The 15,293-nt window shown below is 43.9% G+C and overlaps 2 long non-coding RNA genes across 2 annotated transcripts in view; both read right to left on the bottom strand.

Annotated features, from left to right (window-relative positions):
• Positions 1–15,293, bottom strand: part of LOC307181149 — a 589,424-nt gene that overhangs the window by 470,587 nt on the left and 103,544 nt on the right. The window lies entirely within an intron of this gene.
• LOC307181152 overlaps positions 13,477–15,293 on the bottom strand; it is an 83,288-nt gene continuing 81,471 nt past the window's right edge. The window contains exon 3 of the long non-coding RNA XR_013826031.1: positions 13,477–13,541. This is a non-coding gene — a long non-coding RNA (uncharacterized lncRNA). The remainder of the gene's footprint in view (positions 13,542–15,293) is intronic.

Genomic DNA, 15,293 nt, shown 5'->3' with positions numbered 1-15,293 from the left:
GGAATAGCGAGAACCAATGAGAGGCTAGCTGGAGGTGTCTGGACGGGCAAATTTAACTCTCATTTTCCACCATGAAGAGGAATTAACCAAAGGCTCAGCGTGCCCTGCCGGAACCAGATTAGGGCCTGAAGCCATCCTGTGGTGTTGCGGCCAGGTCAGAAGAAAGCAAGTTGAAGAAAGGAGCTCAGGGGCACTGTAATTCACAAACCTGCAGAGTTATAAATGACAGCTATCGTCCAAAAATAGACTGAAGTAAGGCTGCCAAGAGGACTTGAAAGCGGGGCAGAATTGCAGGAAACCGATTTCAGGAGCTAGACTGGAATTGCATTGAAAGCATAGGAAAAGAGGCAGAACGTCCACAATGATGCACTTGGCCAAAAAGGGCGTATGCGTTTTTTCCTGAATATATTCAGGAAAAAACGCATACGCCCTTTTTGGCCAACCCAGCAAGCTTGCAAAGGAAATCTGCACTACAATGAAGTCTCACTTCCCCCCGGTCAAAAGGGCCATCTGAAAAAAGTGTAAAATCCAGAAAGACAGGACAGGCCATGGAGAACTGGGAGCCTTGTTATGCTGATGGGCGGGATGTAAATTGCCAACAGACACTCGGGAGAAGTGTATGGTGTTTCCTGAAACATCTAAAAAACAAAGCAACAGAGCCTAGGGCAGTTCCACTTATGGTCCTATAGCTTAGGGAAATTAAAATCAAAAAGACACAGCCACCCCAAAGTTTGCAAAGGCTCTGTTTACAAGAACCTCGTTTACAGTACAAGTTCAACATCGCAGAAAGTGAAAAATGGATAAAGAAGTTGTGGTATTCACTTACAAAGCAATATCACTCAGCAATGAAATCTATGTCATCAGGCCCTTAGCAGCACAATGAGTGGATTCAGGTATGATGATTCTAACTGAAATAAGTCACACAGAAAAAGAAACATCATAAGATATCAGTAATACACGGAATGTAAACTTGGCTACACAGGAACTGAATTACAGAACAGAACAGGGTCTCAAATTTAGAAAACCAACTTATGCTTGCTTAAGGGTAAAGGTGAGTTGGGGTGCTGCATAAAACCAGAGATTGAAATGAGCACAGATAAAGTTCCTTAAGTCAAATATGGAATAGACAAGAGCTACTCCTTGCTCAACGAAATGGACTCAACACCGCATATTAAACGCCTAAGAATGTACCTGACTAGTAAGTATCTTAAAACCTATGGATTGCTATGTCTCCGAAAGAGAATCAAGCATGTGTACAGGGGCATAAACGCAGCAGTGATAGGATTGGAGAGGTTCGGTGAGCAAATGAAGACCCTTTGAAGTCTTATTGCATGGTACCCATTCCATGGGTTTCAACTACCCAGGTTTAAGGTATTCTTCCTTCAGCTAAAACATGCATGTGGAACCTAGAGTATGATCATCCGTGTGAACGGGAGCCGTGTTCAACTATGTCTCAGTTTTCCTCCCCTGGTACTCGGGTGCAACATTCCAGACGCTTTACTAACACTCTCCCGACTTGGAGAGTCAGCGCCTTTAACCTCCTGTTTGGCCCAGTTTGCAATTTCTGCGGAAGATGAACAGGAATAGCGAGAACCAATGAGAGACAAGCTGGAGGTGTCTGGACGGGCAAATTTAACTCTCATTTCCCAACATTAAGAGGAAATAACCAAAGGCTCAGCGTGCCGTGCCGGAACCAGATTAGGGCCTGAAGCCATCCTGCGGGGTTGCGGCCAGCTCAAAAGAAAGCGAGTTGAAGAAAGGAGCTCAGGGGCACTGTAATTCACAAACCTGCAGAGTTATAAATGACAGCTATCGTTCAAAAATAGACTGAAGTAAGGCTGCCAAGAGGACTTGAAAGCGGGGCAGAATTGCAGGAAACCGATTTCAGGAGGTAGACTGGAATTGCATTGAAAGCATAGGAAAAGAGGCAGAACGTCCACAATGATGCACTTGGCCAAAAAGGGCGTATGCGTTTTTTCCTCAATATATTCAGGAAAAAACGCATATGCCCTTTTTGGCCAACCAAGCAAGCTTGCAAAGGAAATCTGCACTACAATGAAGTCTCACTTCCCCCCGGTCAAAAGGGCCATCTGAAAAAAGTGTAAAATCCAGAAAGGCAGGACAGGCCATGGAGAACTGGGAGCCTTGTTATGCTGATGGGCGGGATGTAAATTAACAACAACCACTCCGGAGAAGTGTATGGTGTTTCCTGAATCATCTAAAAAACAAAGCAACAGAACCTAGGGCACTTCCACTTATGGTCCTATAGCTTAGGGAAATTAAAATCAAAAAGACACAGCCACCCCAAAGTTTGGAACGGCTCTGTTTACAAGAACCTCGTTTACAGTACAAGTTCAACATCGCAGAAAGTGAAAAATGGATAAAGATCTTGTGGTATTTACTAACAAAGCAATATCACTCAGCAATGAAATCTGTGTCATCAGGCCCTTAGCAGCACAATGAGTGGATTCAGGTATGATGATTCTAACTGAAATAAGTCACACAGAAAAAGAAACATCATAAGATATCAGTAATACACGGAATTTAAACTTGGCTACACAGGAACTGAATTACAGAACACAACAGGGTCTCAAATTTAGAAAACCAACTTATGCTTGCTTAAGGGTAAAGGTGAGTTGGGGTGCTGCATAAAACCAGAGATTGAAATGAGCACAGATAAAGTTCCTTAAGCCAAATATGGAATAGACAAGAGCTACTCCTTGCTCAACGAAATGGATTCAACACCCCATATTAAACGCCTAAGAATGTACCTGACTAGGAAGTATCTTAAAACCTATGGATTGCTATGTCTCCGAAAGAGAATCAAGCATGTGTACAGGGGCATAAACGCAGCAGTGATAGGATTGGAGACGTTCGGTGAGCAAATGAAGACCCTTTGAAGTCATATTGCATGGTACCCATTACACGGGTCTCAACTCTCCAGGTTTAAGGTATTCTTCCTTCAGCTAAAACATGCATGTGGAACCCAAGTATGATCAACCATGTGAACGGGAGACGTGTTCAAATATGTCTCAGTTTTCGTACCCTGGTACTCGGGTGCAACATTCCAGACGCTTTACTAACACTCTCCGCACTTGGAGAGTGAGCGCCTTTAACCTCCTGTTCGGCCCGGTTTGCAATTTCTGCGGAAGATGAACAGGAATAGCGAGAACCAATGAGAGGTTAGCTGGAGGTGTCTGGACGGGCAAATTTAACTCTCATTTCCCACCAGGAAGAGGAATTAACCAAAGGCTCAGCGTGCTGTGCCGGAACCAGATTAGGGCCTGAAGCCATCCTGCGGTGTTGCGGCCAGCTCAAAAGAAAGCGAGTTGAAGAAAGGAGCTCAGGGGCACTGTAATTCACAAACCTGCAGAGTTATAAATGACAGCTATCGTCCAAAAATAGACTGAAGTAAGGCTGCCAAGAGGACTTGAAAGCGGGGCAGAATTGCAGGAAACCGATTTCAGGAGGTAGACTGGAATTGCATTGAAAGCATAGGAAAAGAGGCAGAACGTCCACAATGATGCACTTGGCCAAAAAGGGCGTATGCGTTTTTTCCTGAATATATTCAGGAAAAAACGCATACGCCCTTTTTGGCCAACCAAGCAAGCTTGCAAAGGAAATCTGCACTACAATGAAGTCTCACTTCCCCCCGGTCAAAAGGGCCATCTGAAAAAAGTGTAAAATCCAGAAAGGCAGGACAGGCCATGGAGAACTGGGAGCCTTGTTATGCTGATGGGCGGGATGTAAATTGCCAACAGACACTTGGGAGAAGTGTATGGTGTTTCCTGAAACATCTAAAAAACAAAGCAACAGAGCCTAGGGCACTGCCACTTATGGTCCTATAGCTTAGGGAAATTAAAATCAAAAAGACACAGCCACCCCAAAGTTTGGGACGCCTCTGTTTACAAGAACCTCGTTTACAGTACAAGTTCAACATCGCAGAAAGTGAAAAATGGATAAAGAAGTTGTGGTATTTACTTACAAAGCAATATCACTCAGCAATGAAATCTGTGTCATCAGGCCCTTAGCAGCACAATGAGTGGATTCAGGTATGATGATTCTAACTGAAATAAGTCACACAGAAAAAGAAACATCATAAGATATCAGTAATACACGGAATGTAAACTTGGCTACACAGGAACAGAATTACAGAACAGAACAGGGTCTCAAATTTAGAAAACCAACTTATTCTTGCTTAAGGGTAAAGGTGAGTTGGGGTGCTGCATAAAACCAGAGATTGAAATGAGCACAGATAAAGTTCCTTAAGCCAAATATGCAATAGACAAGAGCTACTCCTTGCTCAATGAAATGGACTCAACACCGCATATTAAACGCCTAAGAATGTACCTGACTAGTAAGTATCTTAAAACCTATGGATTGCTATGTCTCCGAAAGAGAATCAAGCATGTGTACAGGGGCATAAACGCAGCAGTGATAGGATTGGAGAGGTTCGGTGAGCAAATGAAGACCCTTTGAAGTCATATTGCATGGTACCCATTCCACGGGTTTCAACTACCCAGGTTTAAGGTATTCTTCCTTCAGCTAAAACATGCATGTGGAACCTAGAGTATGATCAACCATGTGATCGGGAGACGTGTTCAAATATGTCTCAGTTTTCCTCCCCTGGTACTCGGGTGCAACATACAGACGCTTTACTAACACTCTCCCGACTTGGAGAGTGAGTCCCTTTAACCTCCTGTTAGGCCCAGTTTGCAATTTCTGCGGAAGATGAACAGGAATAGCGAGAACCAATGAGAGGCTAGCTGGAGGTGTCTGGACGGGCAAATTTAACTCTCATTTCCCACCAGGAAGAGGAATTAACCAAAGGCTCAGCATGCCGGGCCGGAACCAGATTAGAGCCTGAAGCCATCCTGCGGTGTTGCGGCCAGGTCACAAGAAAACGAGTTGAAGAAAGGAGCTCAGGGGCACTGTAATTCACAAACCTGCAGAGTTATAAATGACAGCTATCGTCCAAAAATAGACTGAAGTAAGGCTGCCAAGAGGACTTGAAAGCGGGGCAGAATTGCAGGAAACCGATTTCAGGAGGTAGACTGGAATTGCATTGCAAGCATAGGAAAAGAGGCAGAACGTCCACAGTGATGCACTTGGCCAAAAAGGGCGTATGCGTTTTTTCCTGAATATATTCAGGAAAAAACGCATACGCCCTTTTTGGCCAACCAAGCAAGCTTGCAAAGGAAATCTGCACTACAATGAAGTCTCACTTCCCCCCGGTCAAAAGGGCCATCTGAAAAAAGTGTAAAATCCAGAAAGGCAGGACAGGCCATGGAGAACTGGGAGCCTTGTTATGCTGATGGGCGGGATGTAAATTGCCAACAACCACTCGGGAGAAGTGTATGGTGTTTCCTGAAACATCTAAAAAACAAAGCAACAGAGCCTAGGGCACTTCCACTTATGGTCCTATAGCTTAGGGAATTTGAAATCAAAAAGACACAGCCACCCCAAAGTTTGGGACGCCTCTGTTTACAAGAACCTCGTTTACAGTACAAGTTCAACATCGCACAAAGTGAAAAATGGATAAAGAACTTGTGGTACTTACGTACAATGCAGTATCACTCAGCAATGAAATCTATGTCATCAGGCCCGTAGCAGCATAATGAGTAGATTCAGGTACGATGATTCTAACTGAAATAAGTCACACAGAAAAAGAAACATCATAAGATATCACTAATACACGGAATGTAAACTTGGCTACACAGGAACTGAATTCCAAAACAGAACAGGTTCTCAAATTTAGAAAAACAACTTATGCTTGCTTAAGGGGAAAGGTGAGTTGGGTTGCTGCATAAACCAGAGATTGAAATGAGCACAGATAAAGTTCCTTAAGCCAAATATGGAATAGACAAGAGCTACTCCTTGCTCAACGAAATGGACTCAACACCGCATATTAAACGCCTAAGAATGTACCTGACTAGTAAGTATCGTAAAACCTATGGATTGCTATGTCTCCGAAAGAGAATCAAGCATGTGTACAGGGGCATAAACGCAGCAGTGATAGGATTGGAGAGGTTCGGTGAGCAAATGAAGACCCTTTGAAGTCATATTGCATGGTACCCATTCCACGGGTTTCAACTACCCAGGTTTTAGGTATTCTTCCTTCAGCTAAAACATGCATGTGGACCCCAGAGTATGATCAACCATGTGATCGGGAGACGTGTTCAAATATGTCTCAGTTTTCCTCCCCTGGTACTCGGGTGCAACATTCCAGACGCTTTACTAACACTCTCCCCACTTGGAGAGTCAGCGCCTTTAACCTCCTGTTTGGCCCAGTTTGCAATTTCTGCGGAAGATGAACAGGAATAGCGAGAACCAATGAGAGGCTAGCTGGAGGTGTCTGGACGGGCAAATTTAACTCTCATTTCCCACCAGGAAGAGGAAATAACCAAAGGCTCAGCATGCCGTACCGGAACCAGATTAGGGCCTGAAGCCATCCTGCGGTGTTGCGGCCAGCTCAAAAGAAAGCGAGTTGAAGAAAGGAGCTCAGGGGCACTGTAATTCACAAACCTGCAGAGTTATAAATGACAGCTATCGTCCAAAAATAGACTGAAGTAAGGCTGCCATGAGGACTTGAAAGCGGGGCAGAATGGCAGGAAACCGATTTCAGGAGGTAGACTGAAATTGCATTGAAAGCATAGGAAAAGAGGCAGAACGTCCACAATGATGCAGTTGGCCAAAAAGGGCGTATGCGTTTTTTCCTGAATATATTCAGGAAAATACGCATACGCCCTTTTTGGCCAAGCAAGCAAGCTTGCAAAGGAAATCTGCACTACAATGAAGTCTCACTTCCCCCCGGTCAAAAGGGCCATCTGAAAAAAGTGTAAAATCCAGAAAGGCAGGACAGGCCATGGAGAACTGGGAGCCTTGTTATGCTGATGGGCGGGATGTAAATTGCCAACAACCACTCGGGAGAAGTGTATGGTGTTTCCTGAAACATCTAAAAAACAAAGCAACAGAGCCTAGGGCACTGCCACTTATGGTCCTATAGCTTAGGGAAATTAAAATCAAAAAGACACAGCCACCCCAAAGTTTGGGACGCCTCTGTTTACAAGAACCTCGTTTACAGTACAAGTTCAACATCGCAGAAAGTGAAAAATGGATAAAGAAGTTGTGGTATTTACTTACAAAGCAATATCACTCATCAATGAAATCTATGTCATCAGGCCCTTAGCATCACAATGAGTGGATTCAGGTATGATGATTCTAACTGAAATAAGTCACACAGAAAAAGAAACATCATAAGATATCAGTAATACACGGAATGCAAACTTGGCTACACAGGAACTGAATTACAGAACAGAACAGGGTCTCAAATTTAGAAAACCAACTTATGCTTGCTTAAGGGGAAAGGTGAGTTGGGGTGCTGCATAAAACCAGAGATTGAAATGAGCACAGATAAAGTTCCTTAAGCCAAATATGGAATAGACAAGAGCTACTCCTTGCTCAACGAAATGGACTCAACACCGCATATTAAACGCCTAAGAATGTACCTGACTAGTAAGTATCTTAAAACCTATGAATTGCTGTGTCTCCAAAAGAGAATCAAGCGTGTGTACAGGGGCATAAACGCAGCAGTGATAGGATTGGAGAGGTTCGGTGAGCAAATGAAGACCCTTTGAAGACATATTGCATGGTACCCATTCCACGGGTCTCAACTCTCCAGGTTTAAGGTATTCTTCCTTCAGCTAAAACATGCATGTGGAACCCAGAGTATGATCAACCGTGTGAACGGGAGACGTGTTCAAATATGTCTCAGTTTTCCTCCCCTGGTACTCGGGTGCAACATTCCAGACGCTTTACTAACACTCTCCCGACTTGGAGAGTCAGTCCCTTTAACCTCCTGTTTGGCCCAGTTTGCAATTTCTGCGGAAGATGAACAGGAATAGCGAGAACCAATGAGAGACTAGCTGGAGGTGTCTGGACGGGCAAATTTAACTCTCATTTCCCACCAGGAAGAGGAATTAACCAAAGGCTCAGCGTGCCGTGCCGGAACCAGATTAGGGCCCGAAGCCATCCTGCGGTGTTGCGGCCAACTCACAAGAAAGCGAGTTGAAGAAAGGAGCTCAGGGGCACTGTAATTCACAAACCTGCAGAGTTATAAATGACAGCTATCGTCCAAAAATAGACTGAAGTAAGACTGCCAAGAGGACTTGAAAGCGGGGCAGAATTGCAGGAAACCGATTTCAGGAGGTAGACTGGAATTGCATTGAAAGCATAGGAAAAGAGGCAGAACGTCCACAATGATGCACTTGGCCAAAAAGGGCGTATGCGTTTTTTCCTGAATATATTCAGGAAAAAACGCATACGCCCTTTTTGGCCAACCAAGCAAGCTTGCAAAGGAAATCTGCACTACAATGAAGTCTCACTTCCCCCCGGTCAAAAGGGCCATCTGAAAATAGTGTAAAATCCAGAAAGGCAGGACAGGCCATGGAGAACTGGAAGCCTTGTTATGCTGATGGGCGGGATGTAAATTGCCAACAACCACTCGGGAGAAGTGTATGGTGTTTCCTGAAACATCTAAAAAACAAATCAACAGAGCCTAGGGCACTTCCACTTATGGTCCTATAGCTTAGGAAAATTAAAATAAAAAAGAAACAGCCACCCCAAAGTTTGGAACGGCTCTGTTTACAAGAACCTCGTTTACAGTACAAGTTCAACATCGCAGAAAGTGAAAAATGGATAAAGAAGTTGTGGTATTTACTTACAAAGCAATATCACTCAGCAATGAAATCTATGTCATCAGGCCCTTAGCAGCACAATGAGTGGATTCAGGTATGATGATTCTAACTGAAATAAGTCACACAGAAAAAGAAACATCATAATATATCCGTAATACACGGAATGTAAACTTGGCTACACAGGAACTGAATTACAGAACAGAACAGGGTCTCAAATTTAGAAAACCAACTTATGCTTGCTTAAGGGTAAAGGTGAATTGGGGTGCTGCATAACCAGAGATCGAAATGAGCACAGATAAAGTTCCTTAAGCCAAATATGGAATAGACAAGAGCTACTCCTTGCTCAACGAAATGGACTCAACACCGCATATTAAACGCCTAAGAATGTACCTGACTAGTAAGTATCTTAAAACCTATGGATTGCTATGTCTCCGAAAGAGAATCAAGCATGTGTACAGGGGCATAAACGCAGCAGTGATAGGATTGGAGAGGTTCGGTGAGCAAATGAAGACCCTTTGAAGTCATATTGCATGGTACCCATTCCACGGGTTTCAACTACCCAGGTTTAAGGTATTCTTCCTTCAGCTAAAACATGCATGTGGAACCTAGAGTATGATCAACCATGTGATCGGGAGACGTGTTCAAATATGTCTCAGTTTTCCTCCCCTGGTACTCGGGTGCAACATACAGACGCTTTACTAACACTCTCCCGACTTGGAGAGTCAGTCCCTTTAACCTCCTGTTTGGCCCAGTTTGCAATTTCTGCGGAAGATGAACAGGAATAGGGAGAACCAATGAGAGGCTAGCTGGAGGTGTCTGGACGGGCAAATTTAACTCTCATTTCCCACCAGGAAGAGGAATTAACCAAAGGCTCAGCGTGCCGTGCCAGAACCAGATTAGGGCCTGAAGCCATCCTGCAGTGTTGCGGCCAGGTCACAAGAAAGTGAGTTGAAGAAAGGAGCTCAGGGGCACTGTAATTCACAAACCTGCAGAGTTATAAATGACAGCTATCGTCCAAAAATAGACTGAAGTAAGGCTGCCAAGAGGACTTGAAAGCGGGGCAGAATTGCAGGAAACCGATTTCAGGAGGTAGACTGGAATTGCATTGAAAGCATAGGAAAAGAGGTAGAACGTCCACAATGATGCACTTGGCCAAAAAGGGCGTATGCGTTTTTTCCTGAATATATTCAGGAAAAAACGCATACGCCCTTTTTGGCCAACCAAGCAAGCTTGCAAAGGAAATCTGCACTACAATGAAGTCTCACTTCCCCCCGGTCAAAAGGGCCATCTGAAAAAAGTGTAAAATCCAGAAAGGCAGGACAGGCCACGGAGAACTGGGAGCCTTGTTATGCTGATGGGCGGGATGTAAATTGCCAACAGACACTCGGGAGAAGTGTATGGTGTTTCCTGAAACATCTAAAAAACAAAGCAGCAGAGCCTAGGGCACTTCCACTTATGGTCCTATAGCTTAGGGAAATTAAAATCAAAAAGACACAGCCACCCCAAAGTTTGGGACGCCTCTGTTTACAAGAACCTCGTTTACCGTACAAGTTCAATATCACAGAAAGTGAAAAATGGATAAAGAACTTGTGGTACTTACGTACAATGCAGTATCACTCAGCAATGAAATCTATGTCATCAGGCCCGTAGCAGCATAATGAGTGGATTCAGGTACGATGATTCTAACTGAAATAAGTCACACAGAAAAAGCAACATCATAAGATATCACTAATACACGGAATGTAAACTTGGCTACACAGGAACTGAATTCCAAAACAGAATAGGGTCTCAAATTTAGAAAACCAACTTATGCTTGCTTAAGGGGAAAGGTGAGTTGGGGTGCTGCATAAAACCAGAGATTGAAATGAGCACAGATAAAGTTCCTTAAGCCAAATATGGAATAGACAAGAGCTACTCCTTGCTCAACGAAATGGACTCAACACCCCATATTAAACGCCTAAGAATGTACCTGACTATTAAGTATCTTAAAACCTATGAATTGCTATGTCTCCAAAAGAGAATCAAGCGTGTGTACAGGGGCATAAACGCAGCAGTGATAGGATTGGAGAGGTTCGGTGAGCAAATGAAGACCCTTTGAAGTCATATTGCATGGTACCCATTACACGGGTCTCAACTCTCCAGGTTTAAGGTATTCTTCCTTCAGCTAAAACATGCATGTGGAACCCAGAGTATGATCAACCATGTGAACGGGAGACGTGTTCAAATATGTCTCAGTTTTCCTCCCCTGGTACTCGGGTGCAACATTCCAGACGCTTTACTAACACTCTCCCCACTTGGAGAGTCAGCGCCTTTAACCTCCTGTTTGGCCCAGTTTGCAATTTCTGCGGAAGATGAACAGGAATAGCGAGAACCAATGAGAGACTAGCTGGAGGTGTCTGGACGGGCAAATTTAACTCTCATTTCCCACCAGGAAGAGGAATTAACCAAAGGCTCAGCGTGCCGTGCCGGAACCAGATTAGGGCCTGAATCCATCCTGCGGTGTTGCGGCCAGCTCACAAGAAAGCGAGTTGAAGAAAGGAGCTCAGGGGCACTGTAATTCACAAACCTGCAGAGTTATAAATGACAGCTATCGTCCAAAAATAGACTGAAGTAAGGCTGCCAAGAGGACTTGAAAGCGGGGCAGAATTGCAGGAAACCGATTTCAGGAGGTAGACTGGAATTGCATTGAAAGCATAGGAAAAGAGGCAGAACGTCCACAATGATGCACTTGGCCAAAAAGGGCGTATGCGTTTATTCCTGAATATATTCAGGAAAAAACGCATACGCCCTTTTTGGCCAACCAAGCAAGCTTGCAAAGGAAATCTGCACTACAATGAAGTCTCACTTCCCCCCGGTCAAAAGGGCCATCTGAAAAAAGTGTAAAATTCAGAAAGGCAGGACAAGCCATGGAGAACTGGGAGCCTTGTTATGCTGATGGGCGGGATGTAAATTGCCAACAACCACTCGGGAGAAGTGTATGGTGTTTCCTGAAACATCTAAAAAACAAATCAACAGAGCCTAGGGCACTTCCACTTATGGTCCTATAGCTTAGGGAAATTAAAATCAAAAAGACACAGCCACCCCAAAGTTTGGAACGGCTCTGTTTACAAGAACCTCATTTACAGTACAAGTTCAACATCGCAGAAAGTGAAAAATGGATAAAGAAGTTGTGGTATTTACTTACAAAGCAATATCACTCAGCAATGAAATCTGTGTCATCAGGCCCTTAGCAGCACAATGAGTGGATTCAGGTATGATGATTCTAACTGAAGTAAGTCACACAGAAAAAGAAACATCATAAGATATCAGTAATACACGGAATGTAAACTTGGCTACACAGGAACTGAATTACAGAACAGAACAGGGTCTCAAATTTAGAAAACCAACTTATGCTTGCTTAAGGGTAAAGGTGAGTTGGGGTGCTGCATAAAACCAGAGATTGAAATGAGCACAGATAAAGTTCCTTAAGTCAAATATGGAATAGACAAGAGCTACTCCTTGCTCAACGAAATGGACTCAACACCGCATATTAAACGCCTAAGAATGTACCTGACTAGTAAGTATCGTAAAACCTATGGATTGCTATGTCTCCAAAAGAGAATCAAGCATGTGTACAGGGGCATAAACGCAGCAGTGATAGGATTGGAGAGGTTCGGTGAGCAAATGAAGACCCTTTGAAGTCATATTGCATGGTACCCATTACACGGGTCTCAACTCTCCAGGTTTAAGGTATTCTTCCTTCAGCTAAAACATGCATGTGGAACCCAAGTATGATCAACCATGTGAACGGGAGACGTGTTCAAATATGTCTCAGTTTTCCTCCCCTGGTACTCGGGTGCAATATTCCAGACGCTTTACTAACACTCTCCCGACTTGGAGAGTCAGCGCCTTTAACCTCCTGTTTGGCCCAGTTTGCAATTTCTGCAGAAGATGAACAGGAATAGCGAGAACCAATGAGAGGCTAGCTGGAGGTGTCTGGACGGGCAAATTTAACTCTCATTTCCCACCAGGAAGAGGAAATAACCGAAGGCTCAGCGTGCCGTACCGGAACCAGATTAGGGCCTGAAGCCATCCTGCGGTGTTGCGGCCAGGTCACAAGAAAGCGAGTTGAAGAAAGGAGCTCAGGGGCACTGTAATTCACAAACCTGCAGAGTTATAAATGACAGCTATCGTCCAAAAATAGACTGAAGTAAGGCTGCCAAGAGGACTTGAAAGCGGGGCAGAATTGCAGGAAACCGATTTCAGGAGGTAGACTGGAATTGCATTGAAAGCATAGGAAAAGAGGCAGAACGTCCACAATGATGCACTTGGCCAAAAAGGGCGTATGCGTTTTTTCCTGAATATATTCAGGAAAAAACGCATACGCCCTTTTTGGCCAACCAAGCAAGCTTGCAAAGGAAATCTGCACTACAATGAAGTCTCACTTCCCCCTGGTCAAAAGGGCCATCTGAAAAAAGTGTAAAATCCAGAAAGGCAGGACAGGCCATGGAGAACTGGGAGCCTTCTTATGCTGATGGGCGGGATGTAAATTGCCAACAACCACTTGGGAGAAGTGTATGGTGTTTCCTGAAACATCTAAAAAACAAAGCAACAGAGCCTAGGGCACTGCCACTTATGGTCCCATAGAGTAGGGAAATTAAAATCAAAAAGACACAGCCACCCCAAAGTTTGGGACGCCTCTGTTTACAAGAACCTCGTTTACAGTACAAGTTCAACATCGCAGAAAGTGAAAAATGGATAAAGAAGTTGTGGTATTTACTTACAAAGCAATATCACTCACCAATGAAATCTATGTCATCAGGCCCTTAGCAGCACAATGAGTGGATTTAGGTATGATGATTCTAACTGAAATAAGTCACACAGAAAAAGAAACATCATAAGATATCAGTAATACATGGAATGTAAACTTGGCTACACAGGAACTGAATTACAGAACAGAACAGGGTCTCAAATTTAGAAAACCAACTTATGCTTGCTTAAGGGTAAAGGTGAGTTGGGGTGCTGCATAAAACCAGAGATTGAAATGAGCACAGATAAAGTTCCTTAAGTCAAATATGGAATAGACAAGAGCTACTCCTTGCTCAACGAAATGGACTCAACACCACATATTAAACACCTAAGAATGTACCTGACTAGTAAGTATCTTAAAACCTATGGATTGCTATGTCTCCAAAAGAGAATCAAGCATGTGTACAGGGGCATAAACGCAGCAGTGATAGGATTGGAGAGGTTCGGTGAGCAAATGAAGACCCTTTGAAGTCATATTGCATGGTACCCATTACACGGATCTTAACTCTCCAGGTTTAAGGTATTCTTCCTTCAGCTAAAACATGCATGTGGAACCCAAGTATGATCAACCATGTGAACGGGAGACGTGTTCAAATATGTCTCAGTTTTCCTCCCCTGGTACTCGGGTGCAACATTCCAGACGCTTTACTAACACTCTCCCCACTTGGAGAGTCAGCGCCTTTAACCTCCTGTTTGGCCCAGTTTGCAATTTCTGCGGAAGATGAACAGGAATAGCGAGAACCAATGAGAGACTAGCTGGAGGTGTCTGGACGGGCAAATTTAACTCTCATTTCCCACCAGGAAGAGGAAATAACCAAAGGCTCAGCGTGCCGTGCCGGAACCAGATTAGGGCCTGAAGCCATCCTGCGGTGTTGCGGCCAGGTCACAAGAAAGCGAGTTGAAGAAAGGAGCTCAGGGGCACTGTAATTCACAAACCTGCAGAGTTATAAATGACAGCTATCGTCCAAAAATAGACTGAAGTAAGGCTGCCAACAGGACTTGAAATCGGGGCAGAATTGCAGGAAACCGATTTCAGGAGGTAGACTGGAATTGCATTGAAAGCATAGGAAAAGAGGCAGAACGTCCACAATGATGCACTTGGCCAAAAAGGGCGTATGCGTTTTTTCCTGAATATATTCAGGAAAAAACGCATACGCCCTTTTTGGCCAACCAAGCAAGCTTGCAAAGGAAATCTGCACTACAATGAAGTCTCACTTCCCCCCGGTCAAAAGGGCCATCTGAAAAAAGTGTAAAATCCAGAAAGGCAGGACAGGCCATGGAGAACTGGGAGCCTTGTTATGCTGATGGGCGGGATGTAAATTGCCAACAACCACTCGGGAGAAGTGTATGGTGTTTCCTGAAACATCTAAAAAACAAAGCAACAGAGCCTAGGGCACTGCCACTTATGGTCCTATAGCTTAGGGAAATTAAAATCAAAAAGACACAGCCACCCCAAAGTTTGGGACGCCTCTGTTTACAAGAACCTCGTTTACAGTATAAGTTCAACATCGTAGAAAGTGAAAAATGGATAAAGAAGTTGTGGTATTTACTTACAAAGCAATATCACTCAGCAATGAAATCTGTGTCATCAGGCCCTTAGCAGCACAATGAGTGGATTCAGGTATGATGATTCTAACTGAAGTAAGTCACACAGAAAAAGAAACATCATAAGATATCAGTAATACACGGAATGTAAACTTGGCTACACAGGAACTGAATTACAGAACAGAACAGGGTCTCAAATTTAGAAAACCAACTTATGCTTGCTTAAGGGTAAAGGTGAGTTGGGGTGCTGCATAAAACCAGAGA

Source organism: Stenella coeruleoalba (genome assembly GCF_951394435.1).
Source record: "Stenella coeruleoalba genome assembly, contig: scaffold_76, whole genome shotgun sequence".
Lineage (NCBI taxonomy): Eukaryota > Metazoa > Chordata > Mammalia > Artiodactyla > Delphinidae > Stenella > Stenella coeruleoalba.
Note: the sequence above shows the minus strand (reverse complement) of the source record. Positions and strands in the feature narration are given on the sequence as shown.